Below are 18,544 nucleotides of genomic sequence, written 5' to 3'. Positions count from 1 at the left end.
TGTTCAACACTTGTCAGATGAGTTACAACAACCTGTGTTGATTCAGCGACATTGCTGCTACTTTCTTGCGATGAGCCAACATCACTGGTCGATGGTGATTGAAGAAGTACACTGACTGCCTCAGCAGCACTCAAGGGCTTGGACTTAAGTTGGTGTGGTGGTGGTGGTGGCGGCACTGAGCCCAATGGAGCGGGGGTGCTGCTCCCAGCTTGGTCCCCAGCAGATCCCCCTGCTGCTGCAGGCGTACATTTTTTTTTATTCCTAAAAAACGCGGCGGCCGGCACACCAGTCTCCTTGGTAACTTGCTTCTTCTGCTCCTTACTGGCAACTTTCTTGCTAGAGGAGCTACGGGGAACTTTTTTTGGGGCCATCTTCTTCAGAGCAGGTCAGAAAAGCAGGCCGCAGTTGCACGAGTTGCAGAGTTGTCTGTGGCCAGACGTGACGTCGCGTGACGTTATGCTGCATACACACACTGCTGCAGGACTTCTTCCTGGCACTGGTGGTTCTCTTGAGTCTTGTGCACCTAAAAGCAACGGAAGACCGAGGAACATCAGTTCAGTTATACATCCCCAAAAAATCGAAAAAACACAGAAAAATCAGCACAATCCCATGCCCTCCATGATGTTTAAATTCAAGACACCCCACAGAAAGACTAGGCCCATGCAACACTCACTACCCCTGGTGAAAAGGCCACAACAACAGGCCAAAAAAACAAAAATCACAGAAAAATCAGCACAATCCCAAACCATCCAGGCCCTCCATGATGTTTAAATGCAAGACACCCCACAGAAAGACTAGGCCCATGCAACACTCACTACCCCTGGGCATAAAGGTTGAAAACTAGGCAAAATGGTTGCAGGCCTAACAACACTGCCTGCATTCAAAATGGCCACTTGCCTCCCAGCACATGGCCTGCTTGTACCAGCACTCAAAATGGCCCCCACCCACATGGCCTGTCCCCATGAACACCCCAAAAAATCGAAAAACACAGAAAAATCAGCACAATCCCAAACCATCCAGGCCCTCCATGATGTTTAAATTCAAGACACCCCACAGAAAGACTAGGCCCATGCAACACTCACTACCGCTGGTGAAAAGGCAACAACAACAGGCCAAAAAAACGAAAATCACAGAAAAATCAGCACAATACTAAACCATCCAGGCCCTCCATGATGTTTAAATTCAAGACACCCCACAGAAAGACTAGGCCCATGCAACACTCACTACCCCTGGGCATAAAGGTTGAAAACTAGGCAAAATGGTTGCAGGCCTAACAACACTGCCTGCATTCAAAATGGCCACTTGCCTCCCAGCACATGGCCTGCCTGTACCAGCACTCAAAATGGCCCCCACCCACATGGCCTGTCCCCATGACCACGCCAAAAAATCGAAAAACACAGAAAAATCAGCACAATCCCAAACCATCCAGGCCCTCCATGATGTTTAAATTCAAGACACCCCACAGAAAGACTAGGCCCATGCAACACTCACTACCCTTTGTGAAAAGGCCATAACAACAGGCCAAAAAAATCGAAAAACACAGAAAAATCAGCACAATCCCAAACCATCCAGGCCCTCCATGATGTTTAAATTCAAGACACTTCACAGAAAGACTAGGCCCATGCAACACTCACTACCCTTGGTGAAAAGGCCATAACAACAGGCCAAAAAATCAAAAAACACAGAAAAATCAGCACAATCCCAAACCATCCAGGCCCTCCATGATGTTTAAATGCAAGACACCCCACAGAAAGACTAGGCCCATGCAACACTCACTACCCCTGGGCATAAAGGTTGAAAACTAGGCAAAATGGTTGCAGGCCTAACAACACTGCCTGCATTCAAAATGGCCACTTGCCTCCCTGCACATGGCCTGCTTGTACCAGCACTCAAAATGGCCCCCACCCACATGGCCTGTCCCCATGAACACCCCAAAAAATCGAAAAACACAGAAAAATCAGCACAATCCCAAACCATCCAGGCCTCCATGATGTTTAAATTCAAGACACCCCACAGAAAGACTAGGCCCATGCAACACTCACTACCCCTGGTGAAAAGGCAACAACAACAGGCCAAAAAAACGAAAATCACAGAAAAATCAGCACAATACCAAACCATCCAGGCCCTCCATGATGTTTAAATTCAAGACACCCCACAGAAAGACTAGGCCCATGCAACACTCACTACCCCCGGCCATAAAGGTTGAAAACCAGGCAAAATGGTTGCAGGCCTAACAACACTGCCTGCATTCAAAATGGCCACTTGCCTCCCAGCACATGGCCTGCCTGTACAAGCACTCAAAATGGCCCCCACCCACATGGCCTGTCCCCATGAACACCCCAAAAAATCGAAAAACACAGAAAAATTAGCACAATCACAAACCATCCAGGCCCTCCATGATGTTTAAATTCAAGACACCCCACAGAAAGACTAGGCCCATGCAACACTCACTACCCCTGGTGAAAAGGCCACAACAACAGGCCAAAAAAACGAAAATCACAGAAAATCAGCACAATCCCAAGCCATCCAGCCCCTCCATGATGTTTAAATTCAAGACACCCCACAGAAAGACTAGGCCCATGCAACACTCACTACCCCTGGTGAAAAGGCCACAACAACATGCCAAAAAAACGAAAATCACAGAAAATCAGCACAATCCCAAACCATCCAGGCCCTCCATGATGTTTAAATTCAAGACACCCCACAGAAAGACTAGGCCCATGCAACACTCACTGCCCCTGGGCATAAAGGTTGAAAACTAGGCAAAATGGTTGCAGGCCTAACAACACTGCCTGCATTCAAAATGGCCACTTGCCTCCCAGCACATGGCCTGCCTGTACCAGCACTCAAAATGGCCCCCACCCACATGGCCTATCCCCATGACCACGCCAAAAAATCGAAAAACACAGAAAAATCAGCACAATCCCAAACCATCCAGGCCCTCCATGATGTTTAAATTCAAGACACCCCACAGAAAGACTAGGCCCATGCAACACTCACTACCCTTGGTGAAAAGGCCATAACAACAGGCCAAAAAAATCGAAAAACATAGAAAAATCAGCACAATCCCAAACCATCCAGGCCCTCCATGATGTTTAAATTCAAGACACTTCACAGAAAGACTAGGCCCATGCAACACTCATTACCCCTGGTGAAAAAGCCACAACAACAGGCCAAAAAAACGAAAATCACAGAAAAATCAGCACAATCCCAAACCATCCAGGCCCTCCATGATGTTTAAATGCAAGACACCCCACAGAAAGACTAGGCCCATGCAACACTCACTACCCCTGGGCATAAAGGTTGAAAACTAGGCAAAATGGTTGCAGGCCTAACAACACTGCCTGCATTCAAAATGGCCACTTGCTTCCCAGCACATGGCCTGCTTGTACCAGCACTCAAAATGGCCCCCACCCACATGGCCCGTCCCCATGAACACCCCAAAAAATCGAAAAACACAGAAAAATCAGCACAATCCCAAACCATCCAGGCCCTCCATGATGTTTAAATTCAAGACACCCCACAGAAAGACTAGGCCCATGCAACACTCACTACCCCTGGTGAAAAGGCAACAACAACAGGCCAAAAAAACGAAAATCACAGAAAAATCAGCACAATACTAAACCCTCCAGGCCCTCCATGATGTTTAAATTCAAGACACCCCACAGAAAGACTAGGCCCATGCAACACTCACTACCCCTGGGCATAAAGGTTGAAAACTAGGCAAAATGGTTGCAGGCCTAACAACACTGCCTGCATTCAAAATGGCCACTTGCCTCCCAGCACATGGCCTGCCTGTACCAGCACTCAAAATGGCCCCCACCCACATGGCCTGTCCCCATGACCACGCCAAAAAATCGAAAAACACAGAAAAATCAGCACAATCCCAAACCATCCAGGCCCTCCATGATGTTTAAATTCAAGACACCCCACAGAAAGACTAGGCCCATGCAACACTCACTACCCTTTGTGAAAAGGCCATAACAACAGGCCAAAAAAATCGAAAAACACAGAAAAATCAGCACAATCCCAAACCATCCAGGCCCTCCATGATGTTTAAATTCAAGACACTTCACAGAAAGACTAGGCCCATGCAACACTCACTACCCTTGGTGAAAAGGCCATAACAACAGGCCAAAAAATCAAAAAACACAGAAAAATCAGCACAATCCCAAACCATCCAGGCCCTCCATGATGTTTAAATGCAAGACACCCCACAGAAAGACTAGGCCCATGCAACACTCACTACCCCTGGGCATAAAGGTTGAAAACTAGGCAAAATGGTTGCAGGCCTAACAACACTGCCTGCATTCAAAATGGCCACTTGCCTCCCTGCACATGGCCTGCTTGTACCAGCACTCAAAATGGCCCCCACCCACATGGCCCGTCCCCATGAACACCCCAAAAAATCGAAAAACACAGAAAAATCAGCACAATCCCAAACCATCCAGGCCTCCATGATGTTTAAATTCAAGACACCCCACAGAAAGACTAGGCCCATGCAACACTCACTACCCCTGGTGAAAAGGCAACAACAACAGGCCAAAAAAACGAAAATCACAGAAAAATCAGCACAATACCAAACCATCCAGGCCCTCCATGATGTTTAAATTCAAGACACCCCACAGAAAGACTAGGCCCATGCAACACTCACTACCCCCGGCCATAAAGGTTGAAAACCAGGCAAAATGGTTGCAGGCCTAACAACACTGCCTGCATTCAAAATGGCCACTTGCCTCCCAGCACATGGCCTGCCTGTACAAGCACTCAAAATGGCCCCCACCCACATGGCCTGTCCCCATGAACACCCCAAAAAATCGAAAAACACAGAAAAATTAGCACAATCACAAACCATCCAGGCCCTCCATGATGTTTAAATTCAAGACACCCCACAGAAAGACTAGGCCCATGCAACACTCACTACCCCTGGTGAAAAGGCCACAACAACAGGCCAAAAAAACGAAAATCACAGAAAATCAGCACAATCCCAAGCCATCCAGCCCCTCCATGATGTTTAAATTCAAGACACCCCACAGAAAGACTAGGCCCATGCAACACTCACTACCCCTGGTGAAAAGGCCACAACAACATGCCAAAAAAACGAAAATCACAGAAAATCAGCACAATCCCAAACCATCCAGGCCCTCCATGATGTTTAAATTCAAGACACCCCACAGAAAGACTAGGCCCATGCAACACTCACTGCCCCTGGGCATAAAGGTTGAAAACTAGGCAAAATGGTTGCAGGCCTAACAACACTGCCTGCATTCAAAATGGCCACTTGCCTCCCAGCACATGACCTGCCTGTACCAGCACTCAAAATGGCCCCCACCCACATGGCCTATCCCCATGACCACGCCAAAAAATCGAAAAACACAGAAAAATCAGCACAATCCCAAACCATCCAGGCCCTCCATGATGTTTAAATTCAAGACACCCCACAGAAAGACTAGGCCCATGCAACACTCACTACCCTTGGTGAAAAGGCCATAACAACAGGCCAAAAAAATCGAAAAACATAGAAAAATCAGCACAATCCCAAACCATCCAGGCCCTCCATGATGTTTAAATTCAAGACACTTCACAGAAAGACTAGGCCCATGCAACACTCATTACCCCTGGTGAAAAAGCCACAACAACAGGCCAAAAAAACGAAAATCACAGAAAAATCAGCACAATCCCAAACCATCCAGGCCCTCCATGATGTTTAAATGCAAGACACCCCACAGAAAGACTAGGCCCATGCAACACTCACTACCCCTGGGCATAAAGGTTGAAAACTAGGCAAAATGGTTGCAGGCCTAACAACACTGCCTGCATTCAAAATGGCCACTTGCTTCCCAGCACATGGCCTGCTTGTACCAGCACTCAAAATGGCCCCCACCCACATGGCCCGTCCCCATGAACACCCCAAAAAATCGAAAAACACAGAAAAATCAGCACAATCCCAAACCATCCAGGCCCTCCATGATGTTTAAATTCAAGACACCCCACAGAAAGACTAGGCCCATGCAACACTCACTACCCCTGGGCATAAAGGTTGAAAACTAGGCAAAATGGTTGCAGGCCTAACAACACTGCCTGCATTCAAAATGGCCACTTGCCTCCCAGCACATGGCCTGCCTGTACCAGCACTCAAAATGGCCCCCACCCACATGGCCTGTCCCCATGACCACGCCAAAAAATCGAAAAACACAGAAAAATCAGCACAATCCCAAACCATCCAGGCCCTCCATGATGTTTAAATTCAAGACACCCCACAGAAAGACTAGGCCCATGCAACACTCACTACCCTTTGTGAAAAGGCCATAACAACAGGCCAAAAAAATCGAAAAACACAGAAAAATCAGCACAATCCCAAACCATCCAGGCCCTCCATGATGTTTAAATTCAAGACACTTCACAGAAAGACTAGGCCCATGCAACACTCACTACCCTTGGTGAAAAGGCCATAACAACAGGCCAAAAAATCAAAAATCACAGAAAAATCAGCACAATCCCAAACCACCCAGGCCCTCCATGATGTTTAAATGCAAGACACCCCACAGAAAGACTAGGCCCATGCAACACTCACTACCCCTGGGCATAAAGGTTGAAAACTAGGCAAAATGGTTGCAGGCCTAACAACACTGCCTGCATTCAAAATGGCCACTTGCTTCCCAGCACATGGCCTGCTTGTACCAGCACTCAAAATGGCCCCCACCCACATGGCCCGTCCCCATGAACACCCCAAAAAATCGAAAAACACAGAAAAATCAGCACAATCCCAAACCATCCAGGCCTCCATGATGTTTAAATTCAAGACACCCCACAGAAAGACTAGGCCCATGCAACACTCACTACCCCTGGTGAAAAGGCAACAACAACAGGCCAAAAAAACGAAAATCACAGAAAAATCAGCACAATACCAAACCATCCAGGCCCTCCATGATGTTTAAATTCAAGACACCCCACAGAAAGACTAGGCCCATGCAACACTCACTACCCCCGGCCATAAAGGTTGAAAACCAGGCAAAATGGTTGCAGGCCTAACAACACTGCCTGCATTCAAAATGGCCACTTGCCTCCCAGCACATGGCCTGCCTGTACCAGCATTCAAAATGGCCCCCACCCACATGGCCTGTCCCCATGAACACCCCAAAAAATCGAAAAACACAGAAAAATTAGCACAATCACAAACCATCCAGGCCCTCCATGATGTTTAAATTCAAGACGCCCCACAGAAAGACTAGGCCCATGCAACACTCACTACCCCTGGTGAAAAGGCCACAACAACAGGCCAAAAAAACGAAAATCACAGAAAATCAGCACAATCCCAAGCCATCCAGCCCCTCCATGATGTTTAAATTCAAGACACCCCACAGAAAGACTAGGCCCATGCAACACTCACTACCCCTGGTGAAAAGGCCACAACAACATGCCAAAAAAACGAAAATCACAGAAAATCAGCACAATCCCAAACCATCCAGGCCCTCCATGATGTTTAAATTCAAGACACCCCACAGAAAGACTAGGCCCATGCAACACTCACTGCCCCTGGGCATAAAGGTTGAAAACTAGGCAAAATGGTTGCAGGCCTAACAACACTGCCTGCATTCAAAATGGCCACTTGCCTCCCAGCACATGGCCTGCCTGTACCAGCACTCAAAATGGCCCCCACCCACATGGCCTGTCCCCATGACCACGCCAAAAAATCGAAAAACACAGAAAAATCAGCACAATCCCAAACCATCCAGGCCCTCCATGATGTTTAAATTCAAGACACCCCACAGAAAGACTAGGCCCATGCAACACTCACTACCCTTGGTGAAAAGGCCATAACAACAAGCCAAAAAATCAAAAAATGTCAAGATAGATTTTTGAACAAAATACATGGGTTAAAAATGACCAGACCAGACTCTAGATACTCCCAGAGACAACATCCAGGGATAGTAACAACATACAGTGTAGGGAAACTATGCCTTGAATGGCTACAAACATCCACACTGGCACAAATTAAGCAACACTTGTCTTTACTTAAAGATTGTGCTGACTTGCGCGATTTCATAATGGGACCACGCAAACAGCGTCAAAAACCTTTCATAGCGGCCAGTATATACGCTGCTTACAACGATGCATGGAAAGTGACTCAAATTGAGACAGCAGAGAAAATACGAGAAATTGATCGTATTAATTTGGAAAAATCACTTTCTGTTGTGGACAACGGGTTAATGACTCTGTCCTCCAGAATATATTTACTGGACAGTATTGTATCATCTGCTATAGATGTAATAGATCAGGACTTGCTAATGTTACAACATGGTCAGTCCCAATTACGTTCTATTGTACAGCTAGGCTGGACGTTGCAAAACCTGCGTTCAGGCTATGTGCCTTGACGTTTAATCAACACAACGTCATTGTTCTCTATCTTTAACCTTACTGATAAACAAATCAGTTTGGCACAAAAAGGAGAAGACTATACGATTCTTAGCATTGAAAAACTTGAGAGACTACCATTGACAATGTCAGAAAGACCTGTCATTGAATGGATAATACACGGGATTATCACAATTCCGATAACAACTTTCCGATTTTAAAAATGCCAAGAGTATATACCAGCAGGCCAGTATGAAAGGTTGGGTAAAGGGTACATTAAGTCATCATGGAAATTACCTTATACACACACATGTTATAGTGACAAAATCCAGAATGTATTTCTTAGTGGTAATAATTGTAAACAATCACTAAGCGGTATGCTTCTGTGCCAAGGTATTAATTTACATGGGGCCTGTGAGGGGACTTCAAATAACCTTCATGCCACCAGCACGACACACCAACAACACAGATAGAGCCATTCTTTAGACAACTTTCTAACGGGAGTTACGTTCTAATAACGGACCACAGCTGTTGTGGCATGGTGCCAGGGAAAGCATATCTCGTAAGCGTTACTTCCATGGTCACTTGCTGTATGCAAGCATTGTATCCAAACGGCCCTGGAGACTCAGAGGTGACGATTTGGCCTCTGTTGAATATCTCTTCTATACGAATTGATACTTTAAGCAAAATGAAGTCTGTGCTTTTACAGACAACAGTGCCCATCACGTCATCAAATGGAACGTATGATCTTCAAGTTGCAAGGACAACGGCAGAGATACATACACTTTTATCAACTAATTGCCCCGTGCATTTCGCAGACATGCTAAGCCAAATCCTAAATATGTCAGATGCCAGTGGTATCTTGAATGTATTTAAGACAATTTTTTCAGGACTGTTAACACCCTTCGAAGCAATCCTGGGCATCTTTCCCAATTTTGTCCATTTGGTTTTTGGTGGCCTACCACTAGTTTTGGGACTCGTAGCAGGAATCTTATTTTTGACTCGTCTGCCCCGATATGGCAAGCCAAAACGCAGACATGACTCCGGCAACGATTGAAGAAACAATCCTAGCAATACGCTACCGGGATCGCCTAACTAAAGTCCTTGGATCAGCCCGGCTAAGAGATCTGAATATGACCTGGTTTCTTTCATTCAGACCTATATGGCAGAACTGCATCTTACCTGTGCTTCGATGTATGCTATGCGGAGAAGAATGCGTGTTAGACACTTGCTTACACTACAATCAGCAGTGCCAATGGATGTCGATACTTTGCTAAGTCCAGTAACGGCTCATGCATCGTGTTGTCCCCCGCGGTTACCAATCCTGATGACAGCATTCCTTGAGACTTCTGCACTACGATTAGGTGGTGGCAGTGAAGCAAGAAATGAGAGCAACATCACCCAGGTACGACCTTCTGTGAGCATTGCTGATCCCGAAATCGATGATAGCAATCATTCTCATGACTGCCCGGTAACAGCCTTTTCAACCATGGTCGAACTTTCACCTGAAGCTGTAGACTGTTTTTTTGCGCATCTATCTGAAGTCATGTTCTCCCCTGAACCAAAAGAATAACTTTTAAGCCAACTGGCACACAGCGTTCCCCTGAACTCTGAATTCGGCCTTCAGATTTGAAAAACAAAGCTACTGAAAACATTTGGAACTATTTTTTCCCTGAAACGAAAATTATTTTTTCTCCAAAATTCCAAAATATTTACCTTTTTTTTGGCATGTGTACTCTGCTTACAGTAGAACTATTCATAAAGAACAGAGCTTCTATTTTTAGCTAATCTAGAGACAATATGTTACCACAGCCTCTAGCACACTCACAAGCAATTTCATTTATATGCGATGAAATAGTCTCGACCTTCTTTTCTGTAATTAAGAGACATTTCATGTATAATTTTCGCAAATCGTTCAACTGAATATATATGCAATTTTTGAATGATTACACTGCTTAAAAACGTACAGTACCTATAACGTTCCGTGTATTTCGCATACACCATTTCGAATGCAAAATGTATTTTGGGGTGGGTTGGAATACACATGTATCTTTTTGCTTAGTTTTTAGTGCTTGATGGACATAAAACCGTGGAGTGGGTGATGTGTTTTATCTAGGAACCCGTTTCAATATTGTGACTTTATGCCCCTATACGGCTATAATCAATAATATCCCTATAATGGTATAATAATCAGAGCCATATTTCAGTAATTCGCCCCTGCAGTCCAAGACACGGCAGAAGCTACTTCCTTAGATTCCTAGAGAGCACACCGAGTTCTTTCAACAAACCAAACCTCCAGCAACCTGGGAAAGCCCCGCTTGCTTTGTTTTGATTTGTAATAGAACTCCTGTGAGCACTGTAAGAACGGCCAGTTCTTAGTGACATCTTTATTGACGTCTTATGTCGAAACCTTACGTCAAACTCGGCACCTTTCAGGTATAAATATACCAACGTTGCCTCAAGCAAACACACGGTGGTGATTCTGGAGCAGAGCAGCTAATCTACTTTCCGAGAGCCCAGCAGAAGCAAGAAGCCCACGGACCCTGCCCCTCCTCTTTGACGTGCTGAGAAAGATGCTGTCTTTTCTCCTGCCGAGAAAATCCAGCTCCGGCGTTTCCAGCCTACCCTTGCGGGTGACTAGGCTAACGGGTCCTGAGAGGGAGATACCAGACCTCCTACATTCTATTCCCAAGGTACAGTGCTGACTAAACCCTTAGAGAGAATTCTTGAACAGATCCTTGGCAACAAACCTACTTAACTTAAACTGCTATTTACTTACTCCTTCCCACGTATTAGGCTTAGGTCAGGTACACAGGGGTAGGCGTATTCTAGAAGCACCAGTTGAGCATGTTAGCCTATGTATATATGTATATATGTTTTATCCATTTTAAAGTGTCTTATGGCTAAGAAACCATATCAATGCTTTTACAGTATTATTTCATAATACTCCTTTTACTGTACGTACTTTACTTTACAATAAGTATTGCAATTGTGGCAATTCATTTCTTTTGCATGAGAAGGAAGACTGCTCAATAAATAATACCTTTTATTGAAAACGCCCGTCTCTCTATTCTCTGCACCCTGGTGAAATTAAATATGCACAACTGACTGAGTGAAATAGCTGTCTATTGTTTCACACGACTCTAGAGATTTATTCTTATTCTGAGGGAGCAAAGTTGTCATGTTTATGCGGTTGTCAGAAGCTGAATCCCTGCTTGTCTGAGCCAGGGAAGCTGATCACTTCCTATTCAGTCAAGAAAGTTTCCAGTGACCTCTGAGATAGCTGGCGCAAACCTAAATTAAGTCTAACATAGTCAGTAGAGACCTAGAAGACCTCAGTCCTACATCTAAACTGCTGTTTATGTTATTCCAATGTGCAGGGCCTATAGGGAAAATAGGAACTACACTACAGAGCCTCCTGTGCCTCAGAACATACCTCCACTGCACTCATATTTTGATCTTCATTATTATCTTTTATTTTTATTTTTTTATTTTTTATTGATCAGAGCAATAGGTACCCAAAGGTAGAAAACATATTTCACTTTAAATTTCAATATCAATACATTTCAATACACCTTAAAATATCAGATGAAAGGGAGCAAGATTCATCGAGATAGAAGAAACTGCCTAAAACATCATTAGAACTTTCAGAACATTATGTAAAAAACTTTCAATTTATAAAGTGAATCTGCCAAAGTGCAAAACTGCAATAAAGTGCTACTGCAAAGTGCAAAAAGTACAATAAAGTGCAATCTTGAAAGTGCTTAGTGCAATCTAGTGCAATCTAGTGCAAAACTGCAAAAAGTGCTGATAAAGTGCAATGTCCTTAAATGTCCTTAAAAAAAACCTGGTACATTCATAGATAAAAAGGCTGTTAATAGTAGAAAAAAAACTTATATCTTATACTCTCAATTTTCTTCTTGAATCATCCTCCCTTCAATTGTTCTAGATTCCCAAAATATTTCCAATTCATTTCAAATCTCCCAATGGCTCCCACTCTGCCAGCATAAGCCTTTTCAAAAAGGCAGGTTCTCCTCATTTTATTAAACCATTTTAAGTGTGATGGGATCTCCCGAGATTTCCAGTTTTGAAGTATTAAAGAACGAGCAACAGTGCAAGATATAAATATGAACACTTATTCAGCTTTATTGAACCCACTCCTATCTTTGCATATACCGAACAGAGCCACTTCTACAACTGGCAGAAAAGATTTCCCAATGGCCTGTTCGATATCTGCAAATATCTCCTTCCAAAAAAATTCTAGCTGCGGGCAAGCGAAGAAAATATGGTGCCATCCTCTCTGTCCACTTGCCATACATCTGAAACACTTATTCTCAACTTCAGGGTACATCTTCTCTAGAGCCTCCAGTGTATAATACGCTAGCCAATGAGATAAAGAGGACATCCTCTTTTAATTGGCTGCACGTAAAGATTGATTTCCCAACTGACACAGGGTCTCCCAATCCTTTGAGGAAAAAGTACATTAATTCAAAAGGCTTATTTTCTCAAGATATCTGTCTACTAGCACATTTTGTCCAGAGCAATGAAGCATCTTGTACCAATATCCTACAACTTTATTTTTTCCTCCGTACAGGGCTGTTAACATGGCATTAGGAGAATTAAGCAGGCCACTTATCTCATTTCTGATGAAGTAAACGATCTGCATATAATCAAAAAAAGTCGGACGCCTGGGATTATTCGTTCTAGCAACCACCTCCTGCCAACTAATTACCCTGTTTTGAACTACCAAATGTCTCAACTCACGAAGCCTGCAAAGTTCCCAATTTTTTATGTGATTCAAACTTACTGGGAGGCCTATTTGAGTACATTCAAACAAACTTAAATAATGGGAGCCATTGATGCCAAGTTTTTTTTTAAAGGAGCTACAGTCTTGAGGCATACTCTCTTAGCGTCTTGTATCTTGACCTCTTTGGGAGCTTTGCAATTTTCAAAAAAATTGGAATTTGAGAACCTGCCTCTTGTAACATCTTTATAAGAAAAAAATTATCTCCTGTCTGATTAACCCTCAATAATCCTGCCAATATATAAAAAAATGCAGCTTCATAGTAGGCCCTTAAATGGGGTAGAGCTAAACCTCCTTGATGAACTGGAAGTTGTATTACTGGCAGCTTAACTCTCAAAGCTTTATTGCCCCAAATAAAACCTCTCAGCATTGTTTCCAACTCTTTAAAGAAACCTAAATTATTTTAATGGGAACATTGCTGAACAGAAATATAAGCAGGGCAGCACTGACATTTTAATAAATGATACCCTGCCTATAACTGATAATGGAAGCAAAAGCCATTGATCTAAAAGGTTCCGAATTTTATTCTTCATTCTAGTGTAATTCATGGAAAAAAGCTTATCATATTCGGAAGTTACGAAAATACTCAGGTATCTAATTGGGTCACTTCTTGCACCTTGGACCTGCAAATAAATAGGGAGGAAATGCAGATCGATATTTAAGCAAGGACCTCAGTTTTTTTGGCATTTATTTTACAGCCGCCTATGTTTTCATAGTCCTTAAACTCTCTCATTAAATTCTCAATATTTTCTTTTTTAGGTGTTAAATAAAGGATAATATCATCGGCAAATAACTTTAGTTTAGACATACCGATGATGGGGGGTTGAATAGCCACATTGTCCCTGATCTTTACCACTAGAGGCTCAATAAAGAAAGTAAACAGCAACGGGGGACAACGGGCAGCCCTGCCTTGTTCTCCGATTTACCTTAATCTTCCCAACCTGTTTGGCATTAATTATTACTTGAGCCGATGCTCCCTCATAGATATTATGTAGCATCTTAATAATTGAGGCCGGGAATCTAAATTGACCCAGAGAATAAAACAATGCTGCCCATTTGACCAAGTCAAACGCCTTTTCTGCGTCAATCATTAAAATACAGACTGGGGTCACATTTATATTAAAATAGTCCAATGCCTGGATTAGGAACTCGGTGTTTGCTGCCATATAAGGCCCTGCAATAAACCCAGTCTGATCTTGATGGATAACTTCCTGGGCTGCAAACACAAATCTTTCCCCCCATATTTTCATGATGATTTTATAATCCAAATTTAATAAGCTAATTGGCTTATATGAATTAACGTCGTTTTGGTTTTTGTCTTTTTTAACAAAACATATAATTGTGGATTCTTTAAACTCCACAGGGACATGCCCACATAATCTAATAGATTTAAATACCTTTTTCAAGGGAGTTACTAGTTCTTTAAAAAAAAATCTTGTAATATTCAATTGGGAATCCATCCTGGCCGGAAGCCTTCGCCCCTGATGTTGCCTTTATACATTCTTGTATTTCAGAGGTACTTATTTCAATCCCGATGTGGTTAGCCAGATTTTCAGAGATTCTGGGGATCTCTATATTTTCAAAGTATTCCTGGATCATTACTTCCTCTACCTGATATTCCGTAGAGTAGATATTTTCAAAATGGTCCAGGAAGATCCTAGAGATCTTATCACCCTCCACCTCCTCCAGTCCACTCTGAGGGTCACGGATTTTCACTATCACTGATGACTCCTGCCTCTTTCTCGTAGAGTTAGCCAGTAATTTTTCCACCAACTGGCTGTTTTCGTAGACCTTTTGTTGGAAGGCTTTCAAGCTATTTATCTCTTCCACAATGAAAAAATCCCATAAAAGAGCTTAAGCCTGTTCTAATTGACTCAAATGTTGTTGGAACTGAAGAGCATATTCCTTCTCTACGGCTGACTGAAGCTTAGATATTTTTAGCTTTCTTTCATTCGCCTGGGCACTGGTATACGCAATGATCTGAGCGCGTGCTGCTGCTTTAAATCCGCCCCACACTGAAAAGGGTTCAGTATTATCATTCATTTAAAATAATTGTGTAATCCATTCTCTGAATCCTGAAACCCAATTCTGATTTTGTAGCAGGGTGCGATCCAGCTGCCACCTGGGACGCTCCCCATCCACCCCTCCAAGTGCTAGCTCTAATTCTATTCTGCTGTGGTCAGAAAACGGATTGCACACAATCAGAGTTTTTGAGATATGAAGAGATCTAGATATTAAAAAGATATCTATTCTGGATGCTGTCCGAAACCGGTGGGAATAACATGTATAATATTCTTTTTCCATGTTCCTACAGCGCCAGGGATCCCTTAATGATACTCATGTAAGAGAGCTTCAAAAAACATTTTGTTTTAGGTTTTAACTGCTGATCTTCATTATTATCATCATAGATTCTGGCTGCATTATGAACAGTCTCTTTACCAGTAATATTCGTTATTAGAGCACACCGCATCTTGCATCAGTGGGTCTTTAGAGGCTATGGCTTGGAAGCAACGCTCTTCTTTTCAACGTGGATTGACCGGAGCAGGCAATATCATTTGTTTCATGCAAACATAAACCCACACTCAAATTGGCCCATTATGGGAGATGAAAATTTTTTTTTTATCCTCTGGTAGTCAAATTATATAAACATGTTCAGTAATAGTCCACACATCTTACCTGTCCATTAGTAGTCGGTAAATACCTAGAAAACAGTTTAAAGATTACTGCTTGCTTTATTCATGGACTTATTCATTCATCAAATGAGTAAGGCGCCAATGCTGATGAACCCCAATTCTGAATATCAATTAAAGAGTGCAATAAAACATGGCAACAGTGTACGTTAGAGTTGTAGTGCAAGAAACACAACAAAGTGTAGACCGCGACAAGCATATTTGTGAAGCAGGAGCCAAAAGCTGCAAATATTTTCAATACTTTTGGAGGTAAAAAAGGGAAAAAAACAGAACACCTGCCCACATAGGATGGAGTTCATGGTCAGGGTCCAGAGCCTAACCGACTTTAACCCTTTCGATGCTATTGACGGAACGGTTCCGTCATGAGACCGTTGGCTCATTAAAACATTCAGCACAGCGCAGGAATCTGCGCCGCGCTGAAGGTGTTAATATCACAGCTTCATGTGTGCTTATTTGAATTGTAACCATTTAAGGATTACAGTTTGCGGAGGTTTTTTTTGGGTGGAGTTTTATATAGCGCAAACTAGACCCGAAGGCATCAGAGCACTTTACATGAGCACCTGTTATGTTACAGACGGACACAATATTTTTTGTTAGGCATGAGGAGACTTGCCCAGAATGGCAGACTGTTGAGCGTCCCTGCTGAAACATTTGATTTGCTATACACTGTTTAATAGTATTTCCCCAATATAAAAGTGATTTGCCGGGGGAACTGCGGGCGTTTATGCTTGTCGATGATAAGGAGTACCAAGTTCTAGAAATTTTTGTCAGGAGGGGGTCCTGAAGCCTGAAATATTTTGACAGGGGGGTCTCGGCATCAAAAAGTTTGAAGACCTCTGCCCTAGAATATTCATCCTGTGGATCCTCGACTTCAAAGATCGGGACGCTATTCTGACCGAGTCCCGTAAAACGCAACATCTTAAATACGAAAATCTGACGATCTTGATCTTTCCTGACTTCACCCGGGAGGTCCAGAACCAGCACCATTCCTTTGTAGGGGTCAAGCAAAAACTACGCTCGCTTAACATACTGTATAGACTCCTTTTTTTCTCGGCCCATCGAGTGGTGTTTCAAGATAAAACTCTCTTCTTCGATACTCCTGATGAAGCATTGACATGGGCAACAGAGGACCGCCCGTTGAGACTAGGTGCCCCAAATACAGCCCCATCCAGTGGCACTGGAGGTGCCCTGAAAGACTTGCCAGTTCTCTGACTGAGACGTAGGCGCTTTGGTAGGTGCAGGGGCCAGAGGCGTGCACGCTCAGACTCTCCGGTGGGTCCTTCTTGCCGGCTTACGCCCGAGCCGCCTGGTGAGACTCTCCCTGCCGGGCGGCGCTCTAGTTCCTCGGTCTGCTCCGACCCCGGGACTGCTTCACCTCATCCGTTCTTGCTGGACCTGCGAGACACTGATCTCTCCCGCAGTCCAACGCTCCTTCCAGGGCCCACTTGAACTTTTTTGTCTTTTCAGATGCTGGCCGGTCTCGTACAGAGAGCACTCTGCCTAATCACTAACTTTGTTTTCCGATGGCTACAAATATGAACATTCTACTACGAGGAGGGGTCCTCCATGATTCCCTGTTTCCAAGCATTTTAGTTTGGTCCTTTTTTACTTCACTGTTTACAGCTCAGGCGACAGATGCTTCTGTTCCTGAAGTATAGGGAGGAGGGGTTAGGGGGATTGGGCCTGCGGTGCCTGTTTGTTCTGTTTTTTGTTCTTTTTGTTTTTTGCACGAGCATCCCACTTCTACATCTAGGTGAGCGCGTACTACCCAACACTATGGCAGCATATTCACTAGCTTTGGACGCAGTCCAACTCTGATGGCCTCTGCCATACTTGCTGTCTGTCCGGCTCCTTACATGACTTCCCCCTGTCTGGCTAATATAATGGGGCGTTGTCACCCCATATAATGTCCCGGAATGTTAATAGCCTGCTGGATAAGGTCTTGCGTGCAGCAGTCCTGCAATATGCTCAGCGTCAAGCCGCAGACATAATCCTGCTTCAGGAGACCCACTTGATGAGCAACCTCTGCCCCTTCCTGGTGTGACATGGCTCTGGATTCAGTAGAGGGTCAAGAGGAGTGGCTATTCTGGTGCATCGCACTGTTCCTCTGGTGACAAGTAGTGTGATGCACGACCCTCAGGGATGCTTTATCTTCCTGGAGGAGACCCTTGGGGATTGCCCTCTTAACCTATTGGCTGTCTATTCTCCTCCCACCCTGTTGGCCTCCACACTCCAGAGACTCACCTCATAGGTCGCTGCCTTGCCCTTTGGGATGACCCTTATTGGGGGAGACTTTAACGCAGTTATGAATCCGGCCTTGACAACGCCTCGCCCCCCCCGGCCTCTAGGATTGCCCAACTGGCCTCCTCTCGGCATGGGCTGCCAGCCTGGGTCTCGGGATGCCTGGAGACTTTGGCACCCGATAGCGTGACAATACACCCATACCTCAGCCTCTCACCACCCACACACGTAAATAGCCTACTTTTTCCTGGCAGCCCAAGATTGCTGAATGATTAAAACTATTACTATCCTCCCCAGGGGCTTGTCGGATCATTCTCTGATGATGCTGCACATTGGCTCTCTTCCTCCGTCCTTCCGCCCAATCTGGTGACTCAATGCCTGGTTTCTCCAACAAAGCCAAGTTGGTGCCGAGCTTCGCCTCTACCTCACCACAAATCAAGATTCAGTGTCCTCC

The sequence above is a fragment of the Lissotriton vulgaris genome, chromosome 10, assembly GCF_964263255.1.
Source record: "Lissotriton vulgaris chromosome 10, aLisVul1.2, whole genome shotgun sequence".
Taxonomy (NCBI): domain Eukaryota; kingdom Metazoa; phylum Chordata; class Amphibia; order Caudata; family Salamandridae; genus Lissotriton; species Lissotriton vulgaris.
This window is presented reverse-complemented; position numbering follows the sequence as displayed.